The sequence below is a fragment of the Suncus etruscus genome, chromosome 5, assembly GCF_024139225.1.
Source record: "Suncus etruscus isolate mSunEtr1 chromosome 5, mSunEtr1.pri.cur, whole genome shotgun sequence".
NCBI classification, from domain to species: Eukaryota; Metazoa; Chordata; class Mammalia; order Eulipotyphla; family Soricidae; genus Suncus; species Suncus etruscus.
The window spans coordinates 24,925,548-24,940,123 of NC_064852.1; the positions used below are offsets into that span (position 1 = coordinate 24,925,548).

Here is a 14,576-nt window from a genome sequence, read left to right on the forward strand (position 1 = left end):
TGGGGGACCATATGGGGTGCCTGGATTCAAACAACTGTCCTTCTGCAAGCAAGGCGTTTAAACACCTTACCTCCTAGATATCTCTCCGGCCCCTTTAATGTTTACTTTTATATTATCAAACAGCATTACAAAATTAAGCCTTTTCCGGTTTCCCTCTTTGATTCTGGAGGCCAGCTCTTGCCAGGTAGGGGTTTGGAGAGGACCCAGGCCGTAAGCCTTCTCACTAGCTTGCGGAGTGCTGAGAGGCTTGACTGGCCCCCAGCTGTCCCCCTTTTTCTCCCCTGGACTCCAGGCCTTCCCTGGGTGCCGGCCCAGGTGGCCAGAAGTGGGTGGGGAAAAAAAAGCCTTTTGAAAACCACACTGTTATACCTTCATTCTCAAGTATACTGTTTATCTGTGACACCTAGGTTTCAGTTCAATGTTCTACTAGCTAATGATAACTCTACCTATCTGCTTTTCATGATCAGAGAAACCTAGTATTCCTTTACACATCATTATATATTTGAGGGGTAATTTTAAATGTATATATCAAATATACATAATGGATTATATTAACATTTAAAAATAATTATACAGTTAATATTTTATATATATATATATATATATATATATATTTTTTTTTTTTTTGGCTTTTGGGTCACACCCGGCAGTACTCGGGTTTACTCCTGGCTCTATGCTCAGAAATCTCTCCCGACAGGCTCAAGGGACCATATAGAATACCGAGATTCGAACCACTGTCCTTCTGTGTGCAAGGCCTTACCTCTATGCTACCTCTCTGGTCCCACAGTTTATATTCTAATATGTAGTTATGTAACAATACGGTTATCTTGTCTATTCAAGGTATACAAATAAAACATTTTGCTCACTTTGAAAAGGCTATATATACTTCTATTACAAAGTAATAAGTATTTGTTTTATATCCTGAATAAACGTTCTTTGCTAGGACATGTGTACATTCTGTAATGTGTAAACTATAGCTTGCATTTTTATTTTCCTAACTATATTTTTCAGATAAAGCCCAAATTACAGTTTTTTCATACCTTTTTGGCTCCAGTCAAAAATATTCTTCATTTTGAAAGCCTTAAAAACAGTATCCAGATTCTGAAGCTACCCAGCGAGTGAGCGAGTGAGTAAGAAATGGCTGACTGTGGGGACTGCCAGTTGAAGTGCTGATTGCTTCACCTGCGGAGTCTCCACCCTGCTGTTTCTTCTGAGGAAACTGAGGAACTGAAGGAAGCCCTGTCCTGTGCTCCTCTGTCTATCCTGAATCCTTCAAGCTCTCCACAGAGCACAGGGAAGCGAAACCCCAAAAAACTGCATTCTGAAGCTACCCAGCGAGCGAGTGAGTGAGAAATGGCTGACTTTACAAGCCCAGAAAGGGGAAGCCGCTGAACTCTGCTGGAACTCAGATGCCAGCACCCCTATCTGCCTGTGTTCTGTGCTGTGCACCATTTTCGGCCTGATTTCATCCTGTGTGTGGTTCATCTGCAGTCGGCTCACCTTTCCTGGAGCCTTCCCTGGAGGTGAGCTTACATGCCAAGAAAGGGGAAGCCGCTGAACTCTGCTGGAACTCAGGTGCCAGCACCCCTATCTGCCTGTGTTCTGTGCTGTGCTCCATCTTTAGCCTGATTTCATCCTGTGTGTGGCCCATCTGTGGACGGCTCGCCTTCCCTAGAGCCTTCCATGGAGGTGAGTTTACAATCCCAGCAAGGGTGGAGCCAGAGGAGCATGGCTACTCCGCTTCACTTCCCGGCCGTGCATATCATTTAGCCAATAAATACAACCACAACACATAGAAAAACCCACAATACAAGTATGACAATGGGAAAACGATGCAGGCCAGTCACAGACATAGAGAATGACGATGGTAACTCTGATGACTTGAACATGACCAATCAACTAGTCAGTCTCTCAGATAAGGAGCTTAGAATCGCAATATGGAAGATGTTCAAATAACTCAAAGCAAGTATAGAAGAGAACACTAATAAGAATCAAGAGAATATGAAGATAGAAATCAGAAAACTCCAAACTGAAATTTCAGGTCAAATAACATGTCTGAAAAACTCAGTAGATGAATTGAAGAAAAACATGGTTGAGCTTTCCCACGGGTTAACAGCAGCTGAGGATAGAATTAGTACACTGGAAGATGAGATGAATAACAATTCCATACACCAGAAGAAATTGGAAAAAAGCCCTAAAGCAAATGATCAAACAATGGAAAAATTACTCAAAGAATGGGAACAGATGAAAATAGAAGTCTATGATAAGCTCAACAGAAACAACTTAAGAAACATTAGAGTCCCAGAGACCCAGGAAGAAAATCTCCAGGAAGAATCAACGGTCAAGAACATCATTAAGGAGAAACTACCAGAGCTAATGAATACATGTGATCAAATCCTGCATGCCCGAAGAGTACCAACTAAAAGAGACCCCAGAGAAAACACCCCAAGACACATCCTAGTCACAATGACGAATCCCACAGAGACAGAATTCTGAAAGCAGCAAGATCGAAAAGAGAAATTACATTCAAGGGAACATCCTTGAGATTTACTGCAGACCTGTCACCGGAAACACTCAAGGCCAGAAGGCAGTGGTGGGACATAGTGACAAAACTCAATGAAATAAATGCTCTGCCTAGAATACTGCACCCAGCAAAACTCACTTTCAGGTTTGAAGGAACAATACATATTTCACAGACAAACAACAGCTCAGAAACTTTACAGAATCAAAACCATTCTTAAAAGAAAAACTGAATGGCCTACTTTAAGACAAGACTGACCAACAGACACACCAAATTTTGACATAAAGATGGCACTAACTCCCAGGACAATTCTTTCTCTCAATGTCAATGGACTAAATGCACCAGTTAAGAGACACAAATTGGCTAAATGGATCAAAAAACTCAATGCAACCTTCTGCTACCTATAAAAAACGCACCTGAATAGTCAGAACAAACATAGACTCAAAATAAAAGGCTGGAGGAAAATCATCCAAGCAAACAACACCCATAAAAAAGCTGGAGTGGCCATACTAATATCAGATGATGCAAACTTTATACTTAGGAAAGTGGTAAGGGATAAAAATGGACATTTTGTATTAATCAAGGGATACATACAGCAGGAAGAAATCACTCTCCTAAACATATATGCAACGAATGAGGGGCCAGCAAAATATTTAATAAAATTCTTGACAAGTCTGAAAAATAATATCAATAACAACACAATAATTGTGGGAGACCTCAACATGGCACTATCAACACTTGACAGGTCAACCATACTGAAACCCAACAAGAATATACTAGACCTTGGAAGAGAAATGGAAAAAAGAGGCCTAGTAGATATATACAGGACACTCCACCCCTAGAAGCCCGGATACACATTCTTCTCTAATGTACATGGGACATTATCCAGGATAGACTACATGCTAGCACATAAAACATACCTCCATAATATCAAGAGGATAGAAATTTTGCAGGCTACCTTCGCTGACCACAAGGCACTGAAATTATATGTGAACCACAAAGGGACACAGAAGAAAAACTTTAATACCTGGAAGTTAAACAGCCTCATACCGAATAAACAGTGGGTCCGAGATGAAATCAAAGAGGAAATCAAAACCTTCCTAGAAACAAATGACAATGGAGACACAAACTATCAGAACCTATGGGACACAGCAAAAGCGGTACTGAGAGGAAAATTTATAGTTTTGCAAGCACACATCAGGAAAGAAGGGGCATACCTGAATAGCTTAATAACGCAGCTCATAGAATTAGAAAGTGCTCAACAAAAGGATCCAAAAATAGGGAGGCAGAAGGAAATAACAAAGCTGAGAGCAGAAATCAATGAAGTGGAAACCCGAAAAACAATCCAAAAGATCAACAAAAGCAGAAGTTGGTTCTTTGAAAAAATAAACAAGATTGATAGACCACTAGCAAAATTAACAGAGAGTGAGAGAAAGTTGGTAACTCGTATTAGGAATGAAAACGGAGAGGTCACTACTGATATGGTAGAGATCCAAAGGGTAATCAAAAACTACTTTGAGAAACTCTATGCCACTAAAAATGAAAACCTGGAAGAAATGGATAAATTTTTGGACTCTTATAATCTTCTATGGTTGTATGAAGAGGATGTAGCATATCTAAACACACCCATCACTATTGAGGAAATTAAGACAGTAATCAAATATCTGCCCGAAAACAAAAATCCAGGCCCAGATGGATTCACTAATGAATTCTTTCAAACCTTTCAAGAGGAACTTCTACCAATCCTGGCAAGACTCTTTCATGAAATCGAAAAAACAAAAACACTTCCAAATAGCTTTTATGAAGCCAACATCACCTTGAAACCTAAACCAGATGCTACCAAAAAAGAAAATTACAGGCCAATATCGCTAATGAATACAGATGCAAAGATCCTCAACAAAATCCTAGAAAATAGGATTCAATGCCTCATTAAGAAAACCATCCACTACAAGTAGGTTTCATCCCAGGAATGCAAGGCTGGCTTAACATTCGTAAATCTATCAACATAATACACAACATCAACAACAATAAAAATAGAAATCACATGATCATATCAATAGATGCAGAGAAAGCATTAGATAAGGTCCAACACCCATTCTTGATCAAAACTCTCAGCAAGATGGGAATGGAAGGAACCTTTCTCAATATAGTTAAGGCCATCTACCACAAGCCAGAGCCAAATATTGTTCTCAATGGAGAAAAACTGAAAGCCTTTCCTCTAAATTCTGGCACAAGACAAGGCTGTCCTCTCTTACCACTCCTATTCAACATAGCACTGGAAGTACTCGCTATAGCGATTAGGCAAGAAAAAGATATCATAGGAATCCAGAGAGGAAAGGAAGAAGTCAAGCTCTCGCTGTTTGCAGATGACATGATACTCTACCTAGAAAACCCTAAAGTCTCTACGAAAAAGCTTCTAGAAACAATAGACTCATATAGCAAGGTGGCAGGCTACAAAATTAACACACAAAAATCAATGGCCTTTCTATATACCAATAGTAATAAGGAAGAAATAGACATTAAGAAAATAACCCCATTCACAATAGTGCTACGCAGACTCAAACATCTTGGAATCAACTTGACTAAAAATGTGAAGGACCTATACAAAGAAAACTATAAAACTCTGCTCCAAGAAATAAGAGAGGACATGCGGAAATGGAAGCACATACCCTGCTCATGGATTGGCAGGATTAACATCATCAAAATGGCAATACTCCCCAAAGCATTGTACAGATTTAATGCGATCCCTCTAAAGATATCCATGATATTCTTTAAAGAAGTGGATCAGGCACTTTTGAAATTCGTTTGGAACAATAAACACCCTAGAATATCTAAAGCAATTATTGGGAAAAAGAATATGGGAGGAATTACTTTCCCCAACTTTAAACTGTACTACAAAGTAATAGTTATTAAAACAGCATGGTATTGGAATAAAGACAGGCCCTCAGATCAATGGAATAGGCTTGAATACTCAGAGAATGTTCCCCAGACATACAATCACATAATTTTTTATAAAGGAGCAAGAAATCCTAAATGGAGCAAAGAAAGACTCTTCAACAAGTGGTGTTGCACAACTGGCTAGCCACTTACAAAAAATTGAACTTAGACCCCCAGCTAACATCATGTACGAAGGTTAAATCCAAATGGATGAAAGACCTCAATATCAGACCCGAAACCATAAGATATATAGAACAATATGTAGGTAAAACACTCCAGGACATTGAGACTACAGGCATCTTCAAAGAGGAAACTGCACTCTCCAAGCAAGTGAAAGCAGAGATTAACAGATGAGAATATATTGAGCTGAGAAGCTTCTGCACTTCAAAAGAAATAGTGCCCAGGATACAAGAGCCCCCCACTGAGTGGGAGAAACTATTCACCCAATACCCATCAGATAAGTGGCTAATCTCCAAAATATACAAGGCATTGACAGAACTTTACAAGAAAAAAAAAAACACATCTAATCCCATCAACAAATGGGGAGAGGAAATGGACAGACACTTTGACAAAGAAGAAATACAAATGGCCAAAAGACACATGAAAAAATGCTCCACATCACTAATCATCAGGGAGATGCAAATCAAAACAACTATGAGGTACCACCTCACACCCCAGAGATTGGCACCCATCACAAAGAATGAGAACAAGCAGTGTTGGCGGGAATGTGGAGAGAAAGGAACTCTTATCCACTGCTGGTGGGAATGCCGTCTAGTTCAAACTTTATGGAAAGCAATATGGAGATTCCTCCAAAAACTGGAAATCGAGCTCCCATACGACCCAGCTATACCACTCCAGGAATATACCCTAGGAACACAAAAATACAATACAAAAATCCCTTCCTTACACCTATATTCATTGCAGTACTATTTACCATAGCAAGATTCTGGAAACAGCCAAAATACCCTTCAACAGATGAATGGCTAAAGAAACTGTGCTACATATACACAATGGAATATTATGCAGCTGTCAGGAGAGATGAAGTCATGAAATTTTCCTATACATGGATGTACATGGAATCTATTATGCTGAGTGAAATAAGTCAGAGAGAGAGATAGATGCAGAATGGCTCACTCATCTATGGGTTTTAAGAAAAATGAAAGATATTCTTGCAATTATAATTTTCAGACACAAAAGAGAAAAGAGCTGGAAGTTCCAGCTCACCTCAGGAAGCTCACCACAAAGAGTGATGAGTTTAGTTAGAGAAATAACTACATTTTGAACTGTCCTAACAATGAGAATGTATGAGGGAAATGGAGAGCCTGTTTAGAGTACAGGCGGGGGTTGGGTGGGGAGGAGGGAGACTTGGGACATTGGTGATGGGAATGTTGCACTGGTGATGGGTGGTGTTCTTTACATGACTAAAACCCAAACACAATCATGTATGTAATAAATGTGTTTAAAAAAATAGTATCCAATGTCTTGATTTATTCCTATTCTAGAAATTGTGTAGTTTCAGTTTTTTTTTTTTTTTTTTTTTTTTTTTTTTACTTTTTATTCAGTTAGAGACAACTTATTTTTAGTTTTGGATCAGATCCAACACTGCTCAAGGGATTATACCATGTTCTATACTTGGGGGTTGCTCTTAGAGATGATCAAGGATTATGTGCTGTCAGTCTGAACCTGAGCCTCCTGCATGCAAAGCATGTGCTCAACCTGTTGAATTATCTATCTCTTCTGCCTTGTACTAATTTTGATTATGATACAGAGAAACAAGAACTCATAAATGATATACTCATATATAGTAGCATGCATTACAAATGGTACAGACTTTGTGAAAAACAATTGGGCCATTTTCAAAAAGTTTCTTGTAATTAACATATGACCTAGAAATTCCACTCCTAGATTAATATCCTCAAAAAAATTTTAGTCAACTCTGTATCACATGGTGACTTAAAATTATGTTAATCAAACAAAAAACTTGTATGCAAATATTCACAGCAACAAGTCTTAAAATATAGAAACAAATACCCATCAGCTATAAATAAAATGCGACATATCTATACAGTAGAAAAAAGAGGAATGAATTACAATTAGATGTTACAACTGGAATGAATCTTGAAAAAAATGCTACTTTAAAAATCAAGATACAGAAGGTCACATTTGTATGATCCTATTTATATGAAATACCCAAAAATGAGCAAATAATAAAAATAGAAGCACATTCGTAGTTGCCAAGAAATATGGATGCAGAGGATGGGGAGGGAGTATTTAATAGGAGCAAGGTATCCTTTTAGAGTAACGAGACTTCTATTATTACATCAGTGATGGTTGTACAACACTAAGAATGCTAAATATTGCCAAATTGTATGCTTTAAAATTATTAAACAAATATAGAAATTGTATCTCAATTTAAAAATCCTTTGTAAAAGAAGACTTCAGCAACCTCCTCCTAACAACTGACAGAATTAGAGAAAAATAAAACAGTAAGATCAGTAAGACTATGGAAGAATTCAACAACACTATTAACAATCAGATTTCCTTGATGTTGTAGAGCTTCACACAAGAGCAAAATTCTCAAGTACCTATACAGTAAACATAAAAGAAATGAGAGCATACTCTCTGTTCTCTAATTAATAAAAATCAATAATAAAAATTGAGACTTTGGACATTTAGGAATGAATACACATATCAAATAATTCATGGACCAAAGAGGAAATCTCAAGGAAACTAAATACATTGAGGTTAGTGAAAATAAAACTTATCAAAATTAGTGAGATGCAACTAAAATATGAAGAAAATATATTGCACTACTTGTGAACATTTAGCAAACTTCATTGGGGGCCGGAGAGATAGCATGGAGGTAGGGCATTTGCCTTGCATGCAGAAGGATGGTGTTTCGAATCCCGGCATCCCATATGGTTCCTTGACCCTGCCAGGAGCGATTTCTTAGCCTAGTGCCAGGAGTAACCCCTGAGCACTGCTGGGTGTGACCCAAAAACCAAAAGAAGAGAAAAGAAAAAAGAAAACTTCATTGATAGCACTACTATCATATATGTAAGAAGTTTCTCAAATAACCAAAGCTCCTATTCTTGAGGATCTATAAAGAAGCAAAGTAAGTTGTGTGGGCAATCTGGCTGCGACGTCTGTCACCCCATTGATCACCAGGGTTGATTCGGCTGATCTGGCTGGCTAGGCGGGTGTCCCCTTCCTCCCTCACCGCTCCATGTGCGTCCCTCCCGAAGCTGCACGCTCGGTCGAAGAGGACGGCCTTCCCCGAATAGAGACAGACCGTTCTTCGGTCGAGGGTATACGAGTAGCTGCGCTCCCCTGATAGAACCTCCAAACAAGCTCTCAAGAAGCAAAGTAAATTCCTAACAAGAAGAAAGTTCACAATGGATATAAACCTATGAAATTAAAAATAGAAAAACATAACACTAATGAAGGAAAGCATGTTTAAAAAATAAAAGACCCAGAAAAATATCTCTGTGATAAGCTCTTTGACCTTTTGGATTTGTTAACAAAAGCAGACAGCAAAAACAAAGAGAAACAAGTGGAGCTAACTCAGAAAGCTGCAAAGCAAAGGAACCAAGAAAATGAAAAGCCAGTCTAAAGGACTTGGACATAGCAAAAGAAAAACAATAACAGCAAAACTGATGGTGATAGAGTATCTGAATAAACACTTTTCCAAAGAAAACATGCAGATGGCTAGAAGAGGAATAGTTGCCCAATATTACTACCATTTGATAAAAAGCAAATCAACATCATAGTAAGATCTCACATTTCACCTGCTAAAATGACTACTGTTAAAAAGAAGAAAACTAGTGTAGTTAAGGACGTGGAGAAAGGGAAAGATAAGAATGTGAGTCAGTACAGCTACTATGGAAAACGGTATGGAGATTCTTCACATATTGGGGAAAAAACCTACCCTATGATCCCACAATTCTACCTCTGAGTATACAATACAAGAAAAAATTGAGAACAGAATATTAAAAATGTATCTGATTCTTGGGACCAGAGAGATAGCACAGTGGTAGAGAATTTGCCTTGTATGTGGCCGATCCAGGACAGACCTAGGTTCAATTCTCGTTATCCTATATGTTCCCCCAAACCTGCCAGGAGTGATTTCTGAGCGCAAAGCCAGGAGTAACCCCTGAGCATTGCCTGGTGTGGCCCATAAAAAAAAGAAAAGAAAGAAAGAAAGAAGGAAGGAAGGAAGGAAGGAAGGAAGGAAGGAAGGAAGGAAGGAAGGAAGGAAGGAAGGAAGGAAGGAAGGAAGGAAGGAAGGAAGGAAGGAAGGAAGGAAGGAAGGAAGGAAGGAGAAAGAAAGAAGAAAGAAAGGAAGGAAGAAAGAAAGGAAGGAAGGAAGGAAGGAAGAAAGAAAGAAAGAAAGAAAGAAAGAAAGAAAGAAAGAAAGGAAGAAAGAAGAAAAGAAAGAAGAAAGAAAGAAAGAAAAAGAAAGAAGAAAGAAGAAAGAAAGAAAAAAGAAAGAAGAAAGAAAGAAAGAAAGGAAGAAAGAAAAGAAAGAAAGAAAGAACGAACGAAAGAAAGGAAGGAAGGAAGGAAGGAAGGAAGGAAGGAAGAAAAGAAAGGAAGAAAGGAAGAAAAGAAAGAAAGGAAGGAGGAAGGAAGGAAGGAAGGAAGAAAGGAGGAAGGAAGGAAGGAAGGGAAAGAAAGAAAAAAAGAAAGGAAGAAAGAAAGAAAAGAAAGAAGAAAAGAAAGAAAGAAAGAAGAAAGAAAGAAAGAAAGAAAGAAAGAAAAGAAAGAAGAAAGAAAGAAAGAAAGAAAGAAGAAAGAAAGAAAGAAAGAAAAAAAAAAGAAAGAAGAAAGAAAGAAAGAGAAAGAAGAGAAAAGAAAAGAAAAGAAAGAAAGAAAAAGAAAGAGAAAGAAAGAAAGAAAGAAAGAAAGAAAGAAAGAAAGAAAGAAAGAAAGAAAGGAAGGAAGGAAGGAAGGAAGGAAGAAAAAAAGGAAGAAAAGAAAGGAAGGAAGAAAAGAAAGGAAGGAAGAAAAGAAAGGAAGGAAGGAGGAAGGAAGGAAGGAAGGGAAAGAAAGAAAAAGAAAGAGAAAGAAAGAAAGAAAGAAAGAAAGAAAGAAAGAAAGAAAGAAAGAAAGAAAGAAAGAAAGAAAGAAAGAAAGAAAGAAAGAAAGAAAGAAAGGAAGGAAGGAAGGAAGAAAGAAGGAAGAAAAGAAAGAAAGGAAGAAAAGAAAGAAAGGAAGGAAGGAAGAAGGAAGGAAGGAGGAAGGAAGAAAGAAAGAAATAAGGAAGAAAAGAAAGAAAGGAAGGAAGGAAGGAAGGAAGGGGGAAGGAAGGAAGGAAGGGAAAGAAAGAAAGAAAGAAAGAAAGAAAGAAAGAAAGAAAGAAAGAAAGAAAGAAGGAAGGAAGGAAGGAAAGAAAGAAAGAAAGAAAGAAGAAGAAAGGAAGGAAGGAAGGAAGGAAGGAAGGAAGGAAGGAAGGAAGGAGGAAGGAAGGAAGGAAGGAAGGAAGGAAGGAAGGAAAGAAAGAAAGAAAGAAAGAAAGAAAAGAAAGAAGAAAGAAAGAAAGAAGAAAGAAAGAAAGAAAGAAAGAAAGAAAGAAAGAAAGAAAGAAAGAAAGAAAGAAAGAAAGAAAGAAAGAAGAAAGAAAAGAAGAAAGAAAGAAAAGAAAAAAGGAAGAAAAGGGAGGAAGGAAGGAAGCATCTGATTCTCATATTCATTGCAGTATTCCTACAACAAAAATATAGCTACATCCTAATATCTGTTAACAAGTCAATTTACAAAGAAAGTGTGATGTGTAAGTTATGAAAGGAAGGAAATTCTGTCATCTGTGACAACACAGATGAGGAGTTATGATCAGAGAAAATAAGACAGAGAGAAAGGAAAACAAGATCTGGTAATATTTCAAAATGAAATATTTTTTAAAAAGTCAAATCCAGGGGATGGAGTGGTGTTTGCCTTGCCCGTGTTAACCTAGGACAGACTGCAGTCCCCCAGTGTCCCATATGGTCTCCCAAGCCAGGAGCGATTTCTGAGCCAGGAGTAACTCCTAAGCGTCACCGGGTGTGGCCCAAAAAGCAAAAAAAAAAAAAAAAAAAAAAAAGTCAAATTCTGGAAATTTGGTTGGCAAAGCTTCGGGAGGGAGTGGGGGACTATAAATAAGAAGAGGGGCACACATGCTATGTATGTTGCAAAGCCCAAATACCCAAGCACGTGTAGCCTACATATCCCCTCTTGAGATCTGGACTTTCATGTTAGGATGTGTGCTCGGGTTCTCTCCACTTTGAAGAAGCCAACAGTCTCTCTTTAATACATTTCTGTCCTCTTCTGTCCTTCATCCATCTCCCTTCTTTTCTTTAGCACTCTCCCCTTTCCTCTTCTACTTCATTTCCCCCTCCTTCTATTCCTCTATCTCCTCTTTTCCCTCCCTTCCATTTTCTCTCCTCCTCTCCCATCCTGTTTTCTCTTCCCTCTCTTTATTCCTCTTCGCCATCCTCTCCTCACACTACCTCTCTTTGTCTACCAACCACTTCCTCTCTTTCTTTTGTCTCTCTTCTCTTTTTCAGAAGTTTCAAATAGAACCTGTTTTTACTTTAAAAAAAATTAAGGAGAGGCTCTTATAAAGGCACAAACTTTAGAATAAAGGTCTACAAAACCTAAAGTAAAACATGGCAACAGAAGCTGGAATTTACTAAGAAAATATAAATATTAGATGATAAATATGTTAATTATACGGGAAGAATAATTTCACAGTATATACTTTAAATGTCTAAGAATTTTATATCAATTATATATTAATAAAAAATTTAAGCCCATTAACTTCCAAACCCTAAAGGAAGAATGACTCCCGAAGTGAAAATTCAAATGACCATCAGGGATTAAAAACCTGAAGCAGCACTAGAAAGGAACCTTGTGGACATCAAAAGAATAAGAAACAGTGAAAACAATTCTACACATTTAAGTTTCATTATTTATTTATTTAAGTTTTGGAGCCATACCTGGTTACACTCAGGTGTTACTCCTGGCTATGTGCTCAGAAATAGCTCCTGGCTTGGGGACCATATGGGATACCAGGGGATCGAACGCATTCCGTCCTAGGTCAGCCGTGTGTAAGGCAAACACCCGACTGCTTTGCCACTGCTTCAGCCCCTAGTTTCATTATTTTTAATAGGGAGAAGAGGGAGTTTGAGGTTACACCTAACAGTGCTCAGGAATTAGTCCTGGCTCTGCACTTAGGGATCTGAGTGGTTTGGAGGAGTATTAGGGATTGAACCAGGGTCTGCTACAATCAAGGTAAACAATTTGTTGTACTTTCTGGTACCTTTAAACATGTCAAATTAACAACCAATAAAATGGATCACTTCCTTGAAAAATCAAGCAAACCACCAAAACCCAGAAGGAGAATAAGAAAGAAAACTATAATTTTAATGGTCCTATGACTTATAAAAATGAAGTAAAACTAAAGAAAATAAAAACTCTCTTACAGACATTTCACAAAAAACTGCTAAACATTTAAAGTATTACTACCAATTCTAAATTTCTTCCCAAAAATACATAGAGAGGTACCATGCTGCCATTCATAGCAGTATATAAAAACTCACAATCAGTAGTTCTCACAAACAGGAACACGGAAATCCCTAACCCGGTATCTTTAAAGAATCTATAGTCATAAATTAAAATAAATATAACCCCCATGATCAGATGGGATCTATTCCAGTACTGATTCCTAGCTCAAAAAATATCGATGGGGGAGCCTAGAGGATGGCTGAGGAAAAAAGTGCCTAGTCCCCACTGTTACCCATCGGCACTGACTGAGCACATCCCAGTAGCCTTGACATTGTGGCCCATGGTACTGCAACAGATCTTGTGATCTTTAGGATACCACAGCAAGGTATGTGATGTGATGTGATGTGATGTGTGTGTGTGTGTGTGTGTGTAAGAGAGAGAGAGCGAATGTGTGTGTGTGAGAGGGAGCACTACAACTAATGATGTCCAAGCACCTAGACTAGAAACATAATCCCTGGCAAGCACTACAGCAACCCCTGAGCACGACGAAATGAGTGGGGTTCCCAGAGAGCATATGTGCAAGCACAACAGAACTGAAAACAAAAGCACAAAGAACAGAATGTGTTTCTCCAAAGGTAAACTATACTCTCCTAAGATCTAGGTTTCCAAATAAGGTTAGTTGATTCTCATCACTCAGATTCAAACTAGTACTGTACTGGCTATAGATTTCAGTCAAGGCAGTAAGGCAAGAAAAGTCAGAAAATATATCCAGATTAGGCAAGAAAATTCAGAAAATATATCCAGATTAGGCAAGAAATGAAACTGCCCCTAGAACAAATCCATCTTATGAGCTCTGAAGAGAATTCATCAATATTTATGAGGTATAAGGTAAATATGAAGACAGTTCAAGAGCAATGAATATATAGATACTAAAATTATAGCTTAACTTCCAGTAATAATTGCTATAAAACCACTTAAATGTGAATAAAAATGGATATTTGCATGCTGAAAACTGTAAAAGCTCTGATGAAAAGTTTAGATAATCTAAATAAATGCAGAATCATACGATGTTCACAGACTTCAATATGTCAATTCTTGCACAAAGTCCCAATTCAATCTCTGGTATCGTATGATCTCCCTGAACATCATCAGGAGCAATCCTTGAGCACAGAGCTAGGAGGAGGCCCCAATAACCAATGGGAATGACCCAAAGCACACCAAAAATAGTCAATTCTTTCCAAATTGATATTCAGATATAAAGTAATTTCTATCAAAGTTTCAGAAGACTATTTGTAGAGACAAGATCTTAAAATATATATGGAAAGGCAAAGAAACAAGAATAGCTACAGGAACTTTAAATAACTTTTATATAGTTCCAGTAATCAAAACTGTGTGGTATGGTAGAGACAGAGACAAATGAAAATAGGAAAGATTCCATACCAAATCCATAAATTCTCAACTGTATTTAATTGACATGCAAATAATCTTGACTTAAAATCAGTTTTTCTATGTTGTTCAGCACAATACCCTTTGCTATTTTCCAACTACTTATACAATTCTAGCCAAGGAGTACTCAAACCATAATTATGGATTTGTCTGCTGTTTCACAAAAGTTTATTTAGGTTCATACATCCTTTGA

The 14,576-nt window shown here is 37.8% G+C and overlaps 1 protein-coding gene across 1 annotated transcript in view; it reads right to left on the reverse strand.

Annotated features, from left to right (window-relative positions):
• The window catches only part of MNS1 (meiosis specific nuclear structural 1), a 74,023-nt gene that overhangs the window by 4,803 nt on the left and 54,644 nt on the right, over window positions 1–14,576 (reverse strand). The window lies entirely within an intron of this gene.